Raw genomic sequence first — 23,939 nt, 5'->3', positions numbered from 1 at the left:
AGTGGCAGGTCATGTGCAACCCTTGGCTGTATTCTAAACAAAGGAGCTGGAGGCTAATCTAGAGATCGCCGGGATACACGGAGGTTGGACCCTCAGTGATCTCTTACTTGTCCCCTATCCTGTGGATGCTGCTATGTGAAGTAAGATGACAGCCGGCTGACTATATGTACCTGCTGTTATCTAATGCCGCCCAGCTGTTCACATATGTACGTCTCACCATAGAGAGCAACATCAGCAATACATATACAGCCCGATACCTCACCCTTCCCTCTTACCGAGCTTCAACCACCTTCCAGGCTCCTCAATCACCTTGATAACAAAGTAAGTACAGGGACGGCTGGTCGGCATCGGATAACAGCAGGTACGTACGTGCTGTCACCATCCTTGGCTGCGGCCTGCCCTGTCCTTTTTAACTTCAGAGAAACCCTGAACAGGATCATTTAGTTCCATATACAGGGCTTCTCTCTTCAGTATGATGTTCTGTGTACAGGGCTTTTTTTTTTAACCTCTGTACAAGTGACGTCACTGTGTCACATGGCCAACTCTTAAAACACAAAAAACAGCCTGAATTATTAATGTAATCCAATTAGAGATAAAAAGTGTGAGGCAGGGTGTGAGGTTAATTTCCTAAATATAAAAATAAGTTGGAAATTCGCAAGTGGTTGGTACAGATTTATGTGATACAACTCCTTGGACCCCAATGCATACCTTATCCCTTTTCCCTATTTTTCTTATTTGACATTTGCTCTTTGTCATGAACCTGTTTTATATGTTTATTTAGGTGACACCAATAAATAAAGAGGACAAAGGTCAAAGAGTATGCCCAGTATTGTTTACCATTCGTGTCAATGGGCTAGCTTATATCTGTAGTTGTCTATATCTATGGGGCTTGTTGTAAAGCTGTTATAATCAGCCCAGGCAAGATGGCTGCCCCAATAGCAATGTACAAAAGAATAAAATTAAACAAAGTACAACCAAGAAATAGAAACAGGTTAGGAAAAAAATATTATCTTATTAGTAAAAAATATCCCCTTTAAGGAATTCCTTCAACGGAACAAGGGAAGAGACATTACTTTAGATATTGCTGCCATATTTAAAGTTCAAGAACATAGAAGGACAATTCAAGAATTTAGATGTTGGTGACACAATAGATATATATTTTTTAAATATTAAAAATTTTTGTAAGATTTTATTATAACATTCTGTACATTAAACGGCTGTTTTTATGGAATTTCTTACTCCATACTGCACATGGCCTCTGATCGGGATGATGTGAATGTTTTCTTTTCTTCACCAGCTAAATGTATATGTGGCAGCAGATTACATCATGTTTTATTACTTAAGAGTGGTATGCTGAGTTGACCAGAATGATGCATCATTGTTGAAACATTAAGACAGAGTTGGTCTTCTGGAATAAATTGTTGGTTTGTTGACAGTGTGTCATGACAGGGCATTAGTCGTCGCCATCCTGGCCAAAATGTAGTTATGCTGTAGAGTCATAATTTCCACTAACATTAAACTGAATGGTTAGCACATGTTTAAATATAGTCCAGAGTGATGTCATCTCTCTCTTTTTTTTTATTTCCCATTATTGCCACTGTGCTCCACTTTATTCATTTCCATAGACTATATTGTGACCATTCATATGTGTATACTTTATCCTAGAAAACATTTTATAGGTTAGAACAGCGGAGGGAAGTACAATGGCAGGATCAGACTACATGAGGCTTGTGTGTAGTCTGTAACCATGGATACACATAGGAGCTGTAGATACAAATCCATAGATTTTTTAAAATCAGTTTACTTCCTTAATTTTTCTTAAATTTTGGTTTCAAGCTTGGACATTGCCTTGATTAATATTTGTTATATTTATGTCTGCTTTCTTCAAGAAATAGGGCCACCCTTGCCCCCAGTTTGTAAAAGGGGAATAAACCTTTGTGCATTCTGACATCTCTACACAGGTGTAAAGGGTAAATTTAACAGTTTTCACACCTTATTTTATATCATACGTCATGGTGCTTGTTCAAGTATAAAGTCATCTTTTATCAACTTCAGATTATGTTAAGTGGGCGGGGCCTTGCGGCATTAACGCCACTTAGCCCCGTCCACACCACCACCGTTGGCCCCACCCCCTTGGCGGCCATTGGTGGACCGACATAGAGGGGATGGGGCCTAGACCTTTAGACCAGCCTGTTCCAATGGCTGGTGAGGGGGCGGGACCAACGGTGGCATTGTGGGTGGGGCTAAGTGACACTTCTGCCACGAGGCCCCGCCCACTTAACATAATCTGCAGTTGATAAAAGATGACTTTTTACTTGAACAAGCACCATGACGTATGATATAAAATAAGGTGTGAAAACTGCTAAATTTACCCTTTACACCTGTGTAGAGATGTCAGAATGCACAAAGAGGGTGACAGTGTCACTTTACCTACACAGGATCCATGGACAGATGTGACTGTTCTGGAAGAAAGTGGGCATGTTTGGCCAACTTTGTCCAGGTGACTCCACAAATAAGAATATTAGAATCTGCCCTTTGGAACAAGCAGATAAAGGTTCGAAAACCCAACTAGCCCAACTTTCACATCTATGGTCACATCTTAGGTCTGAATTATTTGTTTTTGTGACTGATCTTTCTAGTGAGAGATTGATGTCTAGGTTTTTTCTAATCTGAATCTGACCCAACAGACTTTCAATATTGTCTTTGGGCCCTATTACACGGCCCAATCTGAAGAAGCATGCGAGCGCTGACCCGTCAGGTCAGCAATCTCTTGCTCCTCGTTGCCACTAGCTGCCGGTGCCGACAGCCGGGGGGTGGGGGTGAGGTGGCGTAAGGAGCTGTAGGAGGAGCTTCCAGGACGATCTTTAGATCATCCGGGAAGCTATAGGGGATATATCTTTTTGCCATAGGAGTGACGGCCAGCAGACGGATTTTTGTAGTGTACAGTGATGCCTCATTTATGGGTAGAGCTATTAGGTAGAAATGAGCAAACAGGGTTCGGGTTCGAGGCCATCCGAACCCAAACTATCGGCATTTGATTAGCGGGGGCTGCTGACCTTGAATAAAGCCCTAAGGCTATGTGGAAAACATGGATATAGTCATTGGCTGTATCCATGTTTTCCAGACAACCTTAGAGCTTTATCCAAGTTCAGCAGCCCCCGCTAATCAAATGCCGAACGTTCGGGTTCGGATGGAATCCTGGATCCTAATGGGGATTTGTTTTTGCTTCTGACATTTGGTTCAAGGTTGGGTGGTTTAATAATCAGTCCCACTGTTTTGCTCTACCATAAGTCCTGGGAGTATCTGAATACTAAAAACCATTGTTAGGGCCCAGGAAAGGCAACTGTCAAAGATGAAGTCTGGTTCTATAGTTTGGCAGTCTGTCATTGTGGTTACAGCCGATTAGTGGATTCTAGGATTACCACAAATATGTGACAAAGTCCTTGTTGACCTACCCAAATGAATAGATTACGGCTGCATGGTTACTTAGTTCCACATGGGGATACATTGACGTTCCAATCCTGATAATTCCAAGTTTCTAAAGCACCTTGTGGGCAAAGCTGTTTCACTGTGGGACCCTCACCTTAAAGGGCCCATTGGTTTTACAGCCACTCATACCTCCAAAGTACGCATAGCAATAAATCTATGTTCTGTACTGTATGTTCTCGGCAGAGGTTGAACCCCCTGGTCAGTATTTAGCTAGTAGTGAATGGTTTATTTTACAAAAGCAACGGTAAAAATAGAAATAGAATCTGTAATAAAACCTTTGGGCCGATTGTGGTAATGATGAAAGAACCAGAAGAAGAAGAGAAATATACTTCAGAAGAATTGTCTATTTCAAGACCGGACATTACCCAGATCCAGGGCAGCTGCTGGCACAATATGCCAATCAGATTAGTGAAACTATGATAGGAGACTAGAGAGATGTATTTAAAGCTCCCATGTGTCTTATCCTCGGAGCGTCACTGATTTATACACTGGAAATTTTTTTATTTGGGATATTTATAAAGGCCCAACCACAGGGCTGTAGGCTTCATTCACACATCAGTATATTTTTGCGGATCCTTATTTTTTTTTGGCCGAGTACTTTGTAACTTCGTTAATTTCTATGGTACAATTCACACAGTCTCTATTTTTGAGGATCTGCAGTCCGCAATATATAAGGCGAGGACTGGTTGTAATGCGGTTCGCATTTTGTAATGCTGTAATGCATTTTGCAGAGAAAACCTAAGCACTAAGCAAAACCATTCGCATTTGCATCCTGCAATTCTGTGACATCACTATTTAAGCTCCTCCTGGCTGGTTGGGACAGCTAGTGACAACAATTTTTTTCTCTTTACGGATCCTCAAACTAAGGAGCACAACAAATGTTATTTTGCGGATTGCGGAGAAAAAAATGCTGATCACAAATTTCATCCTTGAAAATAAACTAACATGTAAATGTAGCCTTACTGAAGTAATGTTCGTAATGTCCACAAAAAAATCCAATAGGCCTCTATTGTTGTTCTGTGGCGCAATTACGGTCCATGTCACTTTTTTGCGGATTGGCAAAAATTGCTGACGTGTGAATAGGCATAGAGAAAACTATGGGATCTAAATTTGTTCATATTTGGAGAAATCTTGCGTATGTGTGAATGAGGCCTTACTATGAAATAACAAGAAACCCAAGACACTTGAAAATGTGGTGGAGACTATTTTTTTAAATAACGTTGAAGTTCAAAAACATCTAGTGGTTGGGAAACCATGGGAGACCACGTGAGGTGTTGGGATACCCAATTACTAGATGTTTTTGAACTTTAACATTATTTTAAAAAAGTAGTCTCCACCACATTTTCGAGTGTCTTGGGTTTCTTGTCTGGCTAAGCTGCCCACCTGATTCTTGCCTTAGGAAAGTATTCTTACCTACTCTCATAACTTTCATCTCATAGAAAACAGCTGCACCAGGACATGCCCCCCCCCCCCCCCGGCATACATATTCCCCCTGCAACTATAACTGTAGATTGACCCCTGTAGAATCTCCACTTGACTTTTGCATAGTAAAATTTTACAGTTGAATGGGATCTATTCCAAAAAGTTCTTGAAGTTTGTACATTCTTGGTTTGGACGTGTGGGTTTCCTCCATACCTCCATTCCTCCATTTCAAAAACGCGCTGATCGTTCATGGAAACCTGTCCAGGCTTGGATACCTGATAATGATAGATGATAACCTCTACATGCTGTGTGTGGAGCAACAGAATATGTTGATGATACAACATGACAAGAAATTGGTTTCACTAACTGAAAGTAAGTAGATTGTGTTTTCATGCAGATTAGCTGTTCAGGGAGATCAGGACGTAGAAAGTGAAGACTGTAGAAGCTGGCAGATGTTTGCCATGCCTTACACACATCTTACTACTCTGAAACCTAATATTGTATCATATTTGTATTCCCTTTGCTGCTAATTTTTTGTTATATGTTGTATGTGGCTTTGTTTATAGGATTTCTCTTTTGGAGACATGGCTTCCCACCAGGACCAAGCTCAATCCTGGTGCTGGCTTAGGGTTCTATTAGATGGGCTGATGGTGGCCCGATTAATAATGTAAATGAGCACTGATCTTCCAAATCGGCGCTAGTTTACTGAGCTTATTCACGGCTCCATTATCATTTAGCAAGGACTGCACAGACATCGTTAGCGATGTCCGTGCAGCCCTTGCCCTAAACTGTTATACATATCTCTCTACGCTCCAGGTCTTCTCCCGTTCTCTGCTTCCTCCCTGGCGCTGTGGCTGTAGCTTAAAGTGACACTGTCACCCCCTTTTGTGCATTCTGACATCTCTACACAGGTGTAAAGGGTAAATTTAGCGGTTTTCATACCTTATTTTGTATCATACGTCATGGTGCTTGTTCAAGTAAAAAGTGATCTTTTATGAACTGCAGATTGTGATAAGTGGGCGGAGCCGCGCTGCATTAGCGCCACTTAGCACCGCCTACAACGCCACTGTTGGCCCCGCCCCTCACCAGCCATTAAAGGTCTAGGTCCCACCCCCTCTAGGTCGGCCCACCAATGGCTGCCAAGGGGGCGGGGCCATCAGTGCCGTTATGGGGGGGCTAAGTGGTGCTAATGCCGCGAGGCCCCACCCACTTAACACAATCTGCTTGAACAAGCACCATGACGTATGATGTAAAATAAGGTATGAAAAACGCTAAATTTACCCTTAACACCTGATTAGAGATGTCAGAATGCACAAAAGGGGGTGACAGTGTCACTTTAAAGGGGTTATCCAGCGTTACAAAAACATGGATACTTTCTTCCAGAGACAGCTCCACTCTTGTCTCCAGCTTGAGCGGGTTTTTGCTGCTCAATTCCATTGAAGTGAATGGAGCCTAATTGCAAACCGCACCTGAACTGGAGACAAGAGTTTTTGAAGCACTGAATAACCCCTTTAAGAGCAGCCTATCTGAGTTGAGAGGTCGCTCAGCCAATCAATGTCCAGGAAAGAATACTCCCCTTCCTGCAGGACATACAGCCGCTGATAAATACTGGAAGACTGGAGATTTTAAATAGAAGTAAAGGTTCTTTTACATGAAACCATGTTCGGGCATCCACGGCTGCAAATTGGACGGCTGGGTTGCATAAGCAATCGCAGCATAGCTTATGTGGCCAGTAACATTCATTGCTATCGGCCGCACGTCTCCTCCTTCCATAGAGAGATGTGTGGCCGATAATGGCGGAATTTTACAGCCACACAAAAGATCCAAATAGCCTGATTTCTGGCGCTTTTACACGGCCAATTATCAGCCAGCTGAATGAGCCTTCCTAGGACGATAATCTGCCCATGTAAAAGGGCCTTATATTGCAAATCTGTATCTGGAAGACAGAGCCTCTCCATATGACCTGTTAGAAGATATGAATGTCACAGAGGATACAGTCCAGGTGACTCTTGCTTTGGGGAACCTGTCCATGTGACTCTTGCTTTGGGGAACCTGTCCATGTGACTCTTGCTTTGGGGGACCTGTCCATGTGACTCTTGCTTTGGGGGACCTGTCCATGTGACTCTTGCTTTGGGGGACCTGTCCATGTGACTTTTGCTTTGGAAAACCTGTCCATGTATTCCCATGTTCTCCATTCATTCTAGACTTTGGCTGACCACAGCTTCCCCAGCGACAGCTGCTGCTGACTGGGGTCTCTGAAGCAGGGGTGGTATTTATCGGCCAATACTGTGAATATAACAAATTTTTGTTTTGCAGCCTTGAATAAGCTGACATTTCATTGGTCGTCGTAGATTTTGGTCCTTTTGTTCACACAACGCCATTTGAATAAATTTCTATGAGGCTGAAACAATACACTCTGCCAACTCCTCCCCTCCCGCAAGATTTTCCACTCCTGGTTTCCATATTTTCTTGATCCAGACAGTGCAAGACAGTGAAGTCCATAACGTTAACCAATAAAGACATCTTTATACCTCCATATACCATTGTGTCCTATGTTAACCCTTATATTGTGACAACCCAACACCCCCCTCAGGCAATCAGAATAATGAGGAGCAGCAAAAACCAATCTAAAGTCCAAGAAATGAAAAATCTTTTTGGAAAAAAGAAAAATCCCAAAATGTGGAGTAATAAAGGATCCGAGCAGCTAGTTCTTCATGAGTCATGTTATTGAAGGAAGCCAAGTGAATGCCTTCAGCTCTTTTCTATTAATCTCCTTCCAAATACTGCCACAAATCCCAAACTTCACAGAAGGAAAGAAGAAACCAGGCGTTGTTTATTGCGCGGCTTTAACAACTATTTTCTTTATAAATGACATGTCAAAATCTTCTATTTTATAGGTATTTAAAATCCAATTGGTAAGTAGCGAGAACCCAGCTGATACTAATAAGTGGAAGTTAGGGAGGCAACCCCCCCATCGCCCCCCCCCACCCCACCCCCTACGCACAGCTCTGCAGAGGTCTGAAAATAGCATCAAAGTATGGCTTTGATTATTGACGGTGCCTGGAGCAGCATCAGAGCCGGCTTTGACGGGAAAGCTGTTTTCTGAGAAGTCAAAAGTCAGTGATACTGTCCAGCAGACCCTGGGCGAGGTCATAGGTCGTGGTGTGGATAAGGAGGGTCAGATGTGTGTGTTTACGTATGTTTATCAGAGTCACAATGAAAAATAGACCTGGTTTCAAGCATTATTATGGCCAGGCCAGACTCCCCACCCCTCCCCCTTCCCTATAACTTTTGAGAGAGTATTGTAAGATTGTTATGGAAACAATTTAATCATTGTTCATTTCTATGAAGCTGATTTTTTTTGTTGTTGTCTGGCTGTCATGGGAATCGCAAAGAAAGAAACAGATCCACTTTTTTATGTTGGTCAGGTCCAAATTCTGCACCCATTGATTTCTTAATGTTATAGTGTTGTTGTTTTTTAAATATAGACATACGGGAAAGCTGGTGCACCAAGTTTTTGTACAATTTTTGTACAAGTCTAATTTGGGCAAAAAGTTGTACAAGTTGCAGGAGGGACCTGGACTTGCCGGTTTTAAAAGTTCACGTCCGGTCTGCAATTATCTGTAAATCACAACCTTTAAATGACAAACAATAAATGCAAAAAAACTTTAAGTTGATGATATTTGCTGAATCAACAAAAAAATTCCATCACTGCATATTACATACATCTGTATTTCATAATAAAACTGCGTCATATTAACATGACTCATTGATTGATGATATAATCTTACTATGACTCACATCTGAACCGGATCGGTCACCGAGTTAACGTTTCATTGTCACCCGGAGAGAAACCAAACATTTTGCTCAGCGACTGAGTGGAAATTTCTTTCATATTAAACGAAATTCAGAAAAGGCTTTGAGCAATTTTTAAGCATTTTTTTAAGCAAGATATCCATATTGATAATAATTAAAGGTTTATTCCAGGAAAAATGAACTTTTTTTTCTGTCCACAGGAATGGGAAAAAGTAGATATTGTGGGGGTCTGACCTCTGTATTCCCCCCCGATCTCCGTATTGGGCCCGCTATGGATCGACAGAAAGAGCCCAGTGTCCTGGAAAAACAATGTACTTGTCTCTTTGCGTCGGCTCCATAGGAATGAATAGAGCCGCGGGTCATGTGCCGTACCTGTGGCTCTATTCATAATACAGAAGACGGGGCCTGATATGGAGATTAGCGGGGGGTACAGAGGTTGGACCCTCACAATCTCCTACTTTTCCCCTTTCCTGTGGATAGGGTAAAAGTAAATTTTTCCTGGAATACCTCCTTAAGGCTCTGTTCATCTCTATGTTGTTACAAAAGGCTGATTGTTGGATCTGTTTCACGATAGACACAGCCACGAAGAATGAACCTCATAGATTTGGGTTCCATTGAATTCCACCAAAATGTCACATAGTCTTATAATAGTCTTTCCATTTGAGCCATTTCATAAGTATAAGGTACTCAGGTAGCAGCATAAGTTCTCCCGTCACAGTGTCAATCTATTGAAAGGTGTCCATACACATTAGCTAGAAGAAGGTTGACAGTTGAACAACCATTGAATAAATGATTATCTCCTGAGCAATCATTTTGCAGACATAGCCATAAATATTTGAATCCATATTGGTTGTTAAACTTGAAGAATAATATTAGGTGATAGATGATCAATCTTTTTTTGGAATATTCAAAGAATATTCTTTAATTAAATATCTTTAGTTCCAACATGGCCGACTTCTTTTCAGACTGTAACAGTCTATCTTCAGTCTTCTAAAATAATTGATTAAATTTGGTTGAAATTGCACTTTTTTCAGCTGTGATCTAAAGGTGTGTGAATATCCTAGAGACAAATTTACAGAATGATTATCCAGACCATTATGGACCCATCAAGTCCGGATGCCTGATGTGCCCAGGTTTGCCTTGTGCTAAAGCCAGCCTGGGACCTTTTAAAGGAATTATCCAGTGTTAGATAAACATGGCCACTTTCTTTCAGAGACAGCACCACTCTTGTCTCTAGTTTAGGTGTGTTTTTCAATTAATCTCCATTCAATTTGATGGAACTGAGTTGCAAACCCCACCCAAACCGAAGACAAGAGTGGTGCCGTCTCTAGAAGAAAGTAGCCATATTTTTCTAAAGCTAAATAACCCCTTTAATATTAGTTTCATGTTAACAAAAGTCAAAATTTTTACCAAGATGTCTTTTTGTCTTTGGACCCTCTGAGACCTTACCCCTTTTTATAATTTGAGCTCACAATTATTCATAGATCCTTTTTATTTTACAAAATTCTTAATTTTAGCTAAAATTTACGTTTGACTAAAATAAGTATTTTACCACCCAAACTGTAAGTTATCAAATTTTCTTTAAAAAAAAAGTAAAACCAACCCATTCTCCATAAATTTCACTAATACATGGCCAAATATTATGGTGACATTTCTTCCGTATCAATGCAACCATCTCAGTCTAGCCAAGGAACGGAAACCATGATGGACGTCATTGCGGGACTATATTTCATAGTGTAAATCCTCAATCCTTCTCTAAAGTGGGGCTGCAACGTTAATACATTTTCTACTCATTTTATCTTTTTCCTGTAGGTGGTCTGAACGATAGTAAATTTTCTTTCTTTTTTTTTCCTTCTTTTCAAATGTGTTCAAATTGAAATGCAGATTTTTTTTTTTCAAACCGCTTTAAAGGTGCTTAGAGAGCCAAAGCTAAAGTGAGATACAAGTTTTGTAAGGAAACAGCCTACAGTAAATCTGTTTTTGATTTTCTTCTTCCAGAAATGCTCTCTGACCCCATGAAGAGGCTGATGGATAACATCACTGACTTTTGGCTTCTTGAACACAACTTTTCCATCAGGCCTTGTTTTGATGCAGTTCCAGACACAGAATATAATTAAAAACACACTCGCCTGTTTTAACTGGCCTGCTATTCCTTTAATGTATGTAGAACCAGTCTAGGCCGGATTATCTCTGTCATGTGACTGTATCGAAGTCTGTGCTAATATAAACTTTTTGCTTTTTTGACTTTTTTTTATTTTTAAAGTCTAAACATTTTTGTTAATATAAAAGCTTAAGAACACGGCACAATCCTCAAAGATCTATTCACCATCTCCGACGTGACCTTCAACCTTTCCCTGGAAAACTTATTTTTACAGCCTTTGCTGAACACAGGTACTTGTTTTAACATGTCAGGCTGTAAATTTGGATCACACCATCTGGCGATTTTATCATAAATGTACCCAGAGTCCTTGTGATCCTTTCTGAGAGTTTGTCCTCTATGAAGTCTTAAAGTAGGCCTTTATCTACAGGGTGTTGCAGGATAAGAAAACCAGCGATCATTTTTAATACCTTACTATATATACTATTCCCTCGGTGCTATAGAGAAGAGTTAAGAGGGACAAATAAGGAATACCTGTAGCTGTAATTGGTTGCTGTGGGCAATTTATACCAGTTTCTATTTTACACAATTATGGGCCATAGTATTTTGTTAGGTAATTTTAGCCAAAGAACAAAGAGAAAAACTAGACTGGAAAGATTTGCACCTTTTTCTGTGTTTTTGACCCATTTCTGATTTGGGGTGAAAATACTGACCAAAACACTACAGCCCAGATATATGAAAAACGTCAGAGACAAAAACATATATCAACCAATCAGAGCTCGCTTCTCAAACTGCTCTGGTAAAATAAAAGCTAAGCTGTGATTGGCTGCTATGGGCAAATCAGATAGATCTGGCCCTATGTATGAACCCAACCTTAGAGGGGCCTTCCATGATATTGATGTAGGAGTCATGGTCCTTGCCACATAGTGCGCATCAGCTTTGATCTCCCCTGATCACACCCACAAATGGATGTAGATAGATTAACAGTCTGACCCCTTCATCAGGTATGAAAATCACAATGCTGAATCCATAGCCACATCCAATACCCTGAATCCCTCCTCCAAACAGGAAGTCCTTGACTTGTACCTGACAAAGGGGCGAGACTGGCCCAGAAACACTTTGTATGTGTTTGAGTGAGAAATAATTTCACCCTGGGCTTCCTGTGTCCTGGTGCAAAATAATAATTCAGCTGAAGAGGTGGAGTGTCGGTCTGCTATGTTTATAGGGGTCTCCCAACTGTACCCGAACAGATGATGTCCGGAGAGAGATTCATAAGTCATGTTGAATTTTAACTACCAGATCCTTTTGCACTTGGAGAGATAAGCCTTTACCAGAGGAGTCTAGAAACGGCTTAGCCTTCCTTCATTCAGAATACAATCTTTTCCATTTTACAGGTACCTGTATATCCATTCCTGAAAATTGTGGAGCAACAATAACACATGGCCATGATGTCTCTGTCTACTTTATATACCCCTGGTGGCCCAATGCAGAAGAGCTGCCATGTTTCAGGTTCATATATTTGTTTATACAGTTAATGTTCATCTACCTGCGAAGGGTCTCCGGCCATGAAATGCCTCCTATAATGGAGCCATGCAGTGTTGGACTGGGGTACCTTGGGCCCACCAGGGCCCACCCTACATACACCAGTTACAACCAGCACCAAATCTTTCAAATTACTATAGCGACTTTGCACAGAACTTTGTATGTGACCAGCGATGCTAGCTCACCGCTAGTAACTTGCCAATAGTTTAACGTATAAGAGGGGGAGTTACAAATGAGTGCACATAACTCACAGGCATGTGCAGCAGTGCTGGGAAATTATATGTCATCTTGGAGCTACTAAACAGGGAGGCCCACCTCTTGCTCAGGGGCCCACTAAGGGGTAGGGCCCACCGGGGGATTCCCCTGCTCCCCTGTGGGCCAATCCAAGCCTGCAGCCATCTTTCTTTCTTTCTTTCTTTCTTTCTTTCTTTCTTTCTTTCTTTCTTTCTTTCTTTCTTTCTTTCTTTCTTTCTTTCTTTCTTTCTCTCTTTCTCTCCTTTCTTTTTCTTTCTTTCTTTCTTTATCTTTCTCTCTCTCTCTTCCTTTCTCTCTTTTCTTTCTTTCTTTTTGTTCTTTCTTTCTCTTTCTTTTCTCTTTCTCCTTTCTTTATTTCTTCCTTTCTTTCTCTTCCTTCCTTCCTTTCTTTCTTTCTTTCTTTCTTTCTTTCTTTCTTTCTTTCTTTCTTTCTTTTTCTTTCTTTCTTTCTTTCTTTTTCTCTTTTCTTTCTTTCTTCCTTTCTCTCTTTTCTTTCTCTCTCTCTCCTCTTATATAGTACATCTTGGCTGCAGCGCCATTGCGGGTCATTCCTCTTTAAACAATCTGCTGAAATAGTCAGTAATTTGTTTCCCCTGTGTTTAATTTTTGTGTGGCGTGTGAGACGGGACTGTTTATAGAACATAGCCGTGATAATACATGGACTTGGCTTTACATTCTGGCAGGCCAAGTGGAATCCACCCAGTACAACAGGAAAGGAACAGTGACATGATACCGAAACTGATATCCCCCCCAACCGCTTTCTGCTTTAAAACAAAATGTTGCATTGTAAGCAAGGGGTGTGCTTGTCCTCTTCTCTCTGCAAAACGGAATGTAATCAGAACCAAGTGTTAAAGACGCAGTCTTTCATCTCTGTAATCGGATGAGTTGTGAGTGGACGTCGGTTTTTATCTCACTTGAATAGCTGGGCCCTTTCCAGGTTTCCCCCTTTACTGATGCACAAATGCTGCACAAATCTCATGGAAATGTTACCGGGTGGTTCATAGACATTTAGAATTAGGGATTTTAATAAAAGTATATACATGATAGAGGGGTACGAATATAGGCAGGAGCTAAACACACATGAAGAATAGAGCCTTAACCAAGTAAGCTTACAATCTAAAACATGTACAGTATAGTGTGAAGCCAAATAAGCTTATAGCCTAAGGGTCCTATTCCACAGGCCGATTGGGGCCCGATCAATAATGTAAACTAACGCCGATTTGCTAGATCAGGGCTTGTTTACTGGGCCTATTACACGGCCCGATAATCGTTTAGCGAGGGCTGCAGGGACATAGTTACCGATGTCCGTGCAGCCCTTGTTTAAACACCATACATTACCTACACATGTTGCAGGTCTTCTCCTGCGCTCCTTCTTTCTCCCATTCCCGCGCGCAGCAGCTCTGGTGTGGCCTGTCTCAGCTGACATCGTGGAGCTTGTGAAATCGTCAGCCCTCAAAGGTAAACCAAGGCTTCTCTCTCATCTCTGACCACCCATAAAGCTCAGAGCAGCTGCATGTCCACTGTGTTACAGTGTAATCTCTCCATCATTACTATAGGCCCCTCAGTAGTTACTGTAACCATTTGCTTCTTCCGATCATGCTGCTGCTTGTTTAATGCGTTAGGGTAACATAATGCATACGCCTGAGGCACTACCCACCTATCAAGAGACAACTGAGGGGGAAATAGACCAAAACGGAGTGAAATATATCCCCCTCAGAGAGGCTGCGCACCATGATAGTAAGGCTGCCAGGCCCGGATCAGCCTATCATTCTGGTCTGGCTGTTTGGAGATGAGAAATGCCTCTGAGAAGAGCAGTTGCCATCTCAAAACAAAGGGAGCAGGAGGCAGACATCAGAGAATTGGAAAACCCGGAATCGTGTCTGGCAGCAGAATAGGTGCCATTTACAATAACAGTTTTTCTGCTGTCAGACACGGTTTTAGGACAGGCCACCTGATAGGTAACTGGACAGGTGTCTCACAGTATTAAAGGGGTTTTCCAGAGCTTCAAAAACAAAAACATGGCCACTTTCTTCCAGAGACAGCCCCACTCTTGTCTCCAGCTTGGGTGGGGTTTTGCTACTCAGTTCCATTGAAGTGAATGGAGCTTAATTGCAAACTACAACTGAACTAGAGACAAGAGTCGTGTTGTCTCTAAAAGAAAGTGGCCATGTTTTTGTAGCACTGGATAACCCCTTTAACTTCACCCAGGAGAGCTGTGGGCTACATGACACAAAGTGACAGGACAGGAGCGATTTTACAGCTACACAGCTTACACTACTACCTTTACATTATTCTTCTATCTCTCCCTGATATCAACCTTCTATAACCTTCTCTTACTATGCCTCCATCTAACTGTCCCTGATACTTAATGAACCTTCTATAACTCTCTCTAACCCTGCCTCTACCTATCTCTCTCTAGCTAGTGTAATTGTATATGTTCAGTTCCCTGAACAAGAGCTGGCACGCTTTAATGTATATTGGAGAAGAGGGTGTGATGTTGCAGGAGGGTGGCTTGCAGCCAATTGGCCAGATAGAATGTGCGTCCGCCATCTAATTCACTTTGCAAAAAGTTTGGTTCTGGTATGAACCAAAATTTTTGCAAAATTCATAACAAACCTGGGTTGGGGGGGGGGGGGGGGGGTCAGTTTGCTCATCTCTACTTTTCAATCAATTTTATTATGAATTATTGTTTTGTCCAGAACAACAAACTTCGTCGACCCCAAATTACTCACAAGTGTATGGTCAGCCATGGACCTTAGAGGAAAGTCTGCAGGGTCATGACCAAATGGTTGTGCGGAGAACCTTCTGTTTAACTGGCACCCTGAAGAACATATTGTAGTGTCAATAGACGTGACTTATGGTGCCCTGCATGAGTGAGTTCACAAGTCACTGCTGATAGTGTCCCTGAATGTTATCTATAGCTTCGCCGACCCATCTGCACAGCTGTGTGGCTCTTCTGTCTAGACTGTCTCATCCCATTTATTGCAGACGTCTAAGGGCAGTTCCTTTCATTTGCATGACTGCAGACCCAGGGCTTTAACTTGTGTGTCTGCACAATAGTGCTGAGCTGTAACCTACACTGGCATTTCACATATGGGGATGGGGCTTATTGTTAACCACCAAGCTCAATGGTAACTACTCAGCCATAAGCAAATTTCCAGATAAAAAATAAATAAATAAAAGATATGTCTTCTGTCAAAAAAAAGTTTTTCAAGAATCAAATATAGTACTATTAGCGCTCTGGAATTAAGGGCACTTTATAAACAAATTAATAAATAAATAATAATAATAATAATAATAATAATAATAATAATAATATACAATTATAGGATTGTACGAGCAGGTCCCGATTAAAGGAATTGTTCTGTACATTGGCCTCATAGAACTTTCATAGTCACTTATGGATCCATACTACAAAGCTGTAGCCAGTGCATTATGATATCACAGAATAACACATGACATATTGTATATCTACTAGTCAATTCTCTGCATTGATGGGGATTTGGCATTGGGTTAAACTTATGAATCAAGTCTAAAAATCCCATGGTTTAAATTATAAATAGGACCACCTCACTTATTAATTAGTAACCCCATATGCTTCAAATAGGGAGTAACTTTTAATTTTGGGATAAACACCTTAAATAGTTGAGATTTAAAGGGGAACTCTCCTTTCTTTCAAATCAACTGATATCAGAAAATTATATAGATTTGTAATTTACTATTATTTAAACATATTAAGTCTTCCAGTGCTTATCAGCTGCTGTATGTCCTGCAAGAAGTGGTGTATTCTTTCCAGTCTGACACAGTGCTCTCTGCTGCCACCTCTGCCCATGTCAGGAACTGTCCAGCAGTAGTAATTCCCAATAGAATATCTCTCCTGCTCTGGACAATTCCTATCACAGACAGAAGTGGCAACAGAGAGTCTGTGTCAGACTGGAATAGACTGAATACACCTCTTCCTGCAGGACATGCAGCAGCTAATAAGTACTGCAAGACTTGAGATTTTAAAATAGAAGTAATTTACGAATTTATAACTTTCTGCCACCATTTAATTTGAAAGAAAAAAAAACTTTAGCCGGAGTACCCCTTTAAGTTGTTGGATGAGGAAAAAGAAAAAAGATTACAGATCCAGTGTTCTATAATGTTTTCAGTTTGGGTTATTAGATATGTGGTCAGGCAAAGACTTATGGCCATAAAACAAAAATATATGGCCAAAAAAGCAAAAATATATCCATAATATGCTTGTGAGTACGGGTGTATATATATATATATATATATATATATATATATATATATACTGCAGTAGTAACACACACACACACACACACATTATCTATCTATCTATCTATCTATCTATCTATCTATCTATCTATCTATCTATCTATCTATCTACACTAGTGATGAGCGAATACTGTTTGATCAAATAGATATTCGATCGAATAGTGAGATATTTGGATATTCGTACGGATATCCAGCGAATATTCAATAAATATTCGAAAAGCGTTCAAATCCCCCAGCTTCCGGCTTTACCCTCCAAATGGTCAAATAGATGTTTTTCACTAATCGAATACTTGTTCCCATAGACTTTAATGGGATCGAATATTCGATCGAATATTCGAATATTCACGGGATAGTCGTACGAATATCGAATATTCGAATATCTTACTGTTCGCTCATCACTAATCTACACACACACACACACACACACACACACACACACACACACACACCTATATATCTATTCATCTATTCTATATCTATCTATCTATATATACACACACACACACATCTATATATCTATTCTATATCTATCTATCTATTCTATATCTATCTATCTATTCTATATCTATCTATCTATCTATACACACACACACACACACACACACATACACACATATTTGACCTCTTTCAGGCTAATCCTTCAATGCCACAATGTTGTGATGTATGTGGTTTCTGTTTAGACTGTTTTTGTTGTTTTCTTGCCGCTTTCCATCATTGATTTTGTCCGTATGAAAACAGATATCACATTGAAGCATTTCCCGTCTAGTTATCTCGTCGGAATCAGAATACATTTTGGCCAATTATTTGGTGTAAACTCTGCGGGGGCCTCCAGAAATATGTACACAGGGCCGAGCATTTATTGAAATTTGAAGATGTTAAAGTCCGCATTGGCCGGGACCATACTGGGAATAGTAATTTATTTTAAATGAAAACATCTGTCGGCCTTAACCTTTTAGGCTGTAATGTAGAACATGGACAGACTGGACCTGTTCAGGTAACCTGGGGCCAAATTACCGCTCCGTCTGGTGTTATAAACACAGCAGGAGAAGCAGCATAAGACACTATGCTATTGATTGAGCCAAACAGGAAAGGGAAATATACTTAATAGCTGTGTACTTGCTTCAATTCTAGTCTGCATGAGTAATGGGGCCTGATCACGTGACTCCCTTCCTCTGGTATAGATAACAAACCATTCACTTTTCTATGAGTCAGATACACGGTGTTAGTTGTTATTTCTTAAGTAGTGGGTCGGCTGGCAGGCGATGACTTCATTTACAATGTAAATTGATCAGATTCACCACAAAAACGCAGATCCTCCAAAAGCATCTGATATTCTGATATATATTTGTTAAAGGGAGCCTGTCACTTTAAAAACGCAGTCCAATCTGTTGGCAGCGTGTGATGGAGCTGGGGAAGCTGAAAAGATTGATGAGGAAAAATTTATTTATTTTTATTATAAGTCTTGCTGTTTCTCAGTTTAGGAGTCCAGTGGGTGGTGCTATCAATGATTGACAAATTTCTTTGTATAATGTTAACAATTTTATAGTAAGGCTATGTTCACACTACGTATGAGATCGGCCGTTTTGTCATCTCGGCCGATACTTAAGTACCGGCTGGATGATCTTTCCGGCCACAGAGCTCTGATGCGGGCGCATCAGCTCGCGCCCGCATCAGAGCTTACATAGCCCACAGTGAAGCGAGCGGCCGGAGCCGCTCGATTCACTGTGTGAACTGACAGGTCTTTCTGCGACCGGAATTCACTGAATTCACCTGAGCATATACGATGTGTGTACGCTCTGTCCAGGATCCCATTGAAAGTAAGGTTGTGTTCCACCCCGCAAAACTACAGCCGTAGTTCTGCGACGAGAACAACGGCCGTAGTTTTACGTAGTGTGAACATAGCCTAAAATTGTTCAGTGTACTCACTGCAGCTCCCTGTGTACCTCATAGAACTAAAATCAGACTCCTTTCCTTCAGAATGTGATGTCCTGCTCTGTGGTGAATCTGTCCATAAGATGGCTGACATGGAGGAGCATGTAACCCGCCCCCAGTGTCCACCACTGAGCCTGTCTATGGAGGACACTGGGGGCGAGGCATGGTCACATGTTCCTGCATGTCAGCCATCTTATAGACAGAATCACCACAGAGTAGGACAGCACAGCCTGGAGGAGGGGAGTCTGATTTTAGGTCTATGAGGTACACAGGGAGCTGCTGTCAGTATATACAGTGAGTACACTTACTAATACTGTACACTGAACAATATTACTATAAATTGGCCAACCCCTTAAACGGTCATTTACCGATAAGACCTGATTTGGCAGATTATTGCTACTTGTAATAAAACCCTTAGGCACCTAACAAGTGTGTACGGGTTGTCACGACAGTGTACTGTGTAGGATTTCCTGTGATGGCTTCTATATATGTAACTACATGTACTGAAATGGTGGTTATTGCTCTATTAGCTTCTAGTTGCTAATGTGTCTATGGTGGCAGTCCAGGCACCAGGACTTCACTGTATCCTTGCACTGGACATGGTGGGAAGTAGACATCTAAGCCAGACCTGTAGACCAGTTGTAGACATCTAAGCCAGACCTGTAGACCAGTTGTAGACATCTAAGCCACTTCTGTAGACTAGTTGTGGTCGTTAGAGTTGAGTGTGTTCAGGTTCATCCAAACTCGAACTCTCGGCATTTGATTACCGGTGGCTGAAAAAGTTGCATGCAGCCCTAGGGAGGGAGTCCTGCAGAACATAGATACAGCCATAGGTCATAGGACTGGCCCACTGGAGGACAGGAGGATCCTTCGGTGGGCCCCCAGCTTTAGAACCTGCAGAAACACTGACTGATGGCAACAACGGCCGTACTTTTCTGTAGTGTGAACATAGCCTTACAGAAGAAAACTGAGGATACGTGATAGGCATGTGTGGGAGAGTCAATGGTTTGAGAGAAATGTCTCTATTTGTATAGTAGAAGAAGAGACCAGAAATGTTTATTGTTATATATATAAAGCTAGTGGGCACCACTAATAATCATGGAGTGCTAAACCAATGCATATAAGTAGTACATCATCCTCTCAAAGAAAAAAAGCATACGCACAAAAAATGGTAGCACATCACGAAAATCTTTATTATAACACTGAAATAGATACAAAAATACCACATAAATATATAATTGTACAGAAGTAGTACTACTCCTGTTTATTCATATATTTATGTGGTATTTTTGTATCTATTTCAGTGTTATAATAAAGATTTTCGTGATGTGCTACCATTTTTTGTGCGTATGCTTTTTTTTTTATTTTGAGAGGATGACAGAAATGTTTATTAGCAGAATTATTTTTGAATGTTCCATTCCACTTTATGTGATTCTTATATTAATAACACCACCCACAGAATCGGGCAGGAAACTTACAAAAGTCATAAATTCACAGTGTGGTGGTGTGGTATTTTTTTGTTCTCTCTCACATCCTCCTCCTCGTCCTCCAACACAAGTTATAATTATATAGGTGCTGAAGTGTTATTTCTATTTAATCTTTAAGCCAGTAAAATTAATATATAGCTCTATCTATCTATCTATCTATCTATCTATCTATCTATCTATCTATCTATCTATGAAATCTGTCTCCTATCCCGCTATACAGACCATGTACACTTTTACTTTTAACTTTATTGTAATCTTTGTAAGCATAAGAGGGATTAGGGGCTCTATTAGTTGGCTGACCCATCTCTAAATGACCCCCAGCTCTGTTATCGCTGGAATATTCATGTGGCCCTCCCATTCTATCAGCCATTTTCCCCATATCTCCTATTATATGGGGAGATGTGGCCCCAATGGGCGTTAATTTTTCGGCAGGTCAGAGTGACCCTATGATTCCACTTTGCTTGTTTGTCATCTGATCACAACCCTATTACTGTATGTCTGATAATCGCCCAATGTAATAGGGCCCTATGTGTGAATAACCCTATAACAATAAGAATTTAAATGGAGTTGTCCACAGCTGGACCTTCGAGACCTGTTACTGTTCCAGAGCCTGGACCAGGCAGAGGATCCCCATGTATCCTGGTGTGCAGGTTCCACCCCAGAGAAATATCAAAATTAGTTTAGATAAGACCAGAGGACAAAGAGTTTGAGCTGTCGACCTATTCGTCATTGTTGGTTTAAAACCCAAGCGTTATTCCCATTTTCCTTCGGTTAAAACAGTATGCCAATGACGATGTATACTTTGGTGGATTATACTCTGACCTTTAGTTGAAACTATGTTTTATACAGAATTTCATGACATATGTCTAGAAGAGAATCAGTTGTGTGGAGTCTTGTTGCCCAGATGGAGATAAGATCTCAAGACCTTTTGACGGCCATCCTAGTAGACCATCCCTTATGTCACTCATGCAAATGGTTGGTTTATAGTTACATGACACTGGGGCACAGTTGCTCACTTTTCATGCGAGAAAATACAACAAATAAAGAGAATTTGATCCCCCCCATCATGGACTCTTTGTCATATATATCTAAAACTCAAATGCTGTAACAAACCCACCGCAACACTGACTCTTCTGCTCCCGTCTAAAAACAACATGCAAAGCGATATGCACTAGCGTATACAAGGGGGAATGGAGCCTCATTGTGTGCACCTACACTTAGGGCAACGTATTACATTTCATTTCCCAATGGAAGCATACCATTTATCCGATTTCATATATGCTGTACCAGGTTAAAGGGATCGTTTGTTCGGTAGGGAAAAGTCATTCGTTTTCCCGTGCATAACTATTATATATCAACCTACATTTTCCTATTGTGCTGCAGCTGAATGCAAATTGATCTTAGCACGGATGGCCCTCTGTCTTTTGGGTGTGTACAATCTTAAGGAAATTAAGAATGTAAAATTCTCAAGGGGAATATTCAGCAGGTCTGTGTTTCAACAACATATAAAAGAAACAAAAAATACTAAAGATAAACTTCGGCCCTTAGTTATGGAACCATGTTATAGTCAGGTGTATAGAAAGACTGGAGACTAAAGGTGCCTATATACTGTAGACAAAAGTCAGCCAAACTCTCTAACTTTGGTGGGACTGGGTGTAAAGGTTAGGGGGGGGGGGGGGGTTCTCAATTATGTTGGGTGGCAGAAGGGTTTGGGCGGGTTGGAGTTCAACAATTATTTGGTCTCAGAGGCATAAGCTACCATCAGAGCTTTCTGGCAGCGGCTTAATCCTAATTTCTTCATTGGGGACCCATAAACATTTGGCAATGCCAAACACTTGCGTATGGGGAGATCAGGAGAGATACTTGTTGGTGGAATGAACATTTGGCCAAGGTGTATTACAGCGTATTTAATGCTGAGGAGTCCACTGGGCCGTCCTAATTATTCCCTATATGAGTGTGTTCAGAAACACCCACTGGACTCCTAAACCCAGAATAAGAAGAGGCTCAGATTAATATGAATCATTAATTTTGAATCTTTTCTTAAAAAACTATATATCTATCTGCTCAACTCCTCCTGCTCTATAACATGAGGATAGTATATTGGGCTGTTTATTTAGTGTAACAGGTTCCCTTTATCTGCAAGATAAAATTCCTGATTAAATGATAGTCACACAGATGTTAAAATACAGCCAGCAAACCTGTGTCTAAGGGCTCGGCCACACTAGCGTTTTTCTTTTTTTCTAACGGATCCGTCCATATTAATTTAATGGATGAGCATAAACTCATGAGCAGACTGCTGAAAACTGATTGCAAAATGTTCATCTTTTTTTAATGGTCCGTTTGTATTTTGGCTTAAAAAAACTGACTTTTGTACATCCGTTTGCATCAGTCAGCATCCGTTTTTCTATCCGTTTATTTTTCTTCTTTGGTTTCTTGCTGCTTTTGCGCATGCTCAGTGCAAAAACGGATGACAACAAACGGATGTGAACGGAAATACCTTCCGTTTAGATCCGTCCTCATTGACTACAATGTAAAAAAAAAAACGGAAGTGCACTTTCCATTCGTGATCTGTTTTTTTAAACGGAAAGAAAAATACTGCAAACACTATTTTTTTCTCCGTTCAAAAAAACGGATCTTGAACGGATTGCATGCAAGCGGAGCACAATTAGGGCAAACGGAGCACACTAATATATCATGGGAATCTATGGGGATTTTAACAGTTTCCGTTTTGCTTACTCCAAAATGGAAAAGGTAGACGGAATGGTGCCAGATGGTCAAACGCTGATGTGAACGTAGCCTTAGAGAGCCCATGCTTTGTTTTTCCATCACTTGACCAGGAGAGGTGATCAAACTTTTAAAAGTTTGGTTCGGCAGGTTTCGACAAACTTTGAAGAAAAGTTTCATCCAACCAAATCTTAAATGAACCACACTAAAACAGTAAACAATTGCAGGTGTTCAACTGTTTAATGTGCGGTATAGCAATTTCGCTCATTAATACTTACCTGTCTGTGCTCCCCCAGTGACCCCCACTGATTGTCACCTCCACTTCCTGACTTAGGGGCCGATTCGGCCGATTCTAGCTCCGTGGAATAGAGAGAACGATCAGCCGATGATTGAGTCATCGGCTGATCGTTCATTTAGGTTCAGACCTAAAATCATCGTTCCCCACCAGCTACGGTGGAATAGCTGTGCGCAGCGGCGACCAACGATTTCAGCAGCATCATACATTACCTGTCCGGGCTGCAGGTCTTCTCCTTCTTCCTCCCAGTCCCGTGCCGCAGCAGCTTCGGAGCGGGGCTGTCTGAACTGACAGACCGATCAGCCAATCACTGGCCGGAACAGCTGCGGCCAGTGATTGGCTGAGCGGTCTGTCAGTTCAGACAGGCCGCTCCGAAGCTGCTGCGTTGCGGCAGCCCGGACAGGTAATGTATGAAACAAGGGCTGCAATGACATTGGTAACAATGTCCCTGCTGCCCTCGCAGTACCAAACCAAACTTTATGCGAAGATTGTTACGAATTTCAGTTGGTGAGTATCGGTTCGCTCATCTCTAATGACCAAGACAGGTTGGTATCCACTTTTAACCAGTTTTCTTACCTTGAAGCAATAGAGCTCCTCT

Source organism: Dendropsophus ebraccatus, chromosome 15 (assembly GCF_027789765.1).
Source record: "Dendropsophus ebraccatus isolate aDenEbr1 chromosome 15, aDenEbr1.pat, whole genome shotgun sequence".
In the NCBI taxonomy this organism is placed as follows: Eukaryota; Metazoa; Chordata; class Amphibia; order Anura; family Hylidae; genus Dendropsophus; species Dendropsophus ebraccatus.
Note: the sequence above shows the minus strand (reverse complement) of the source record.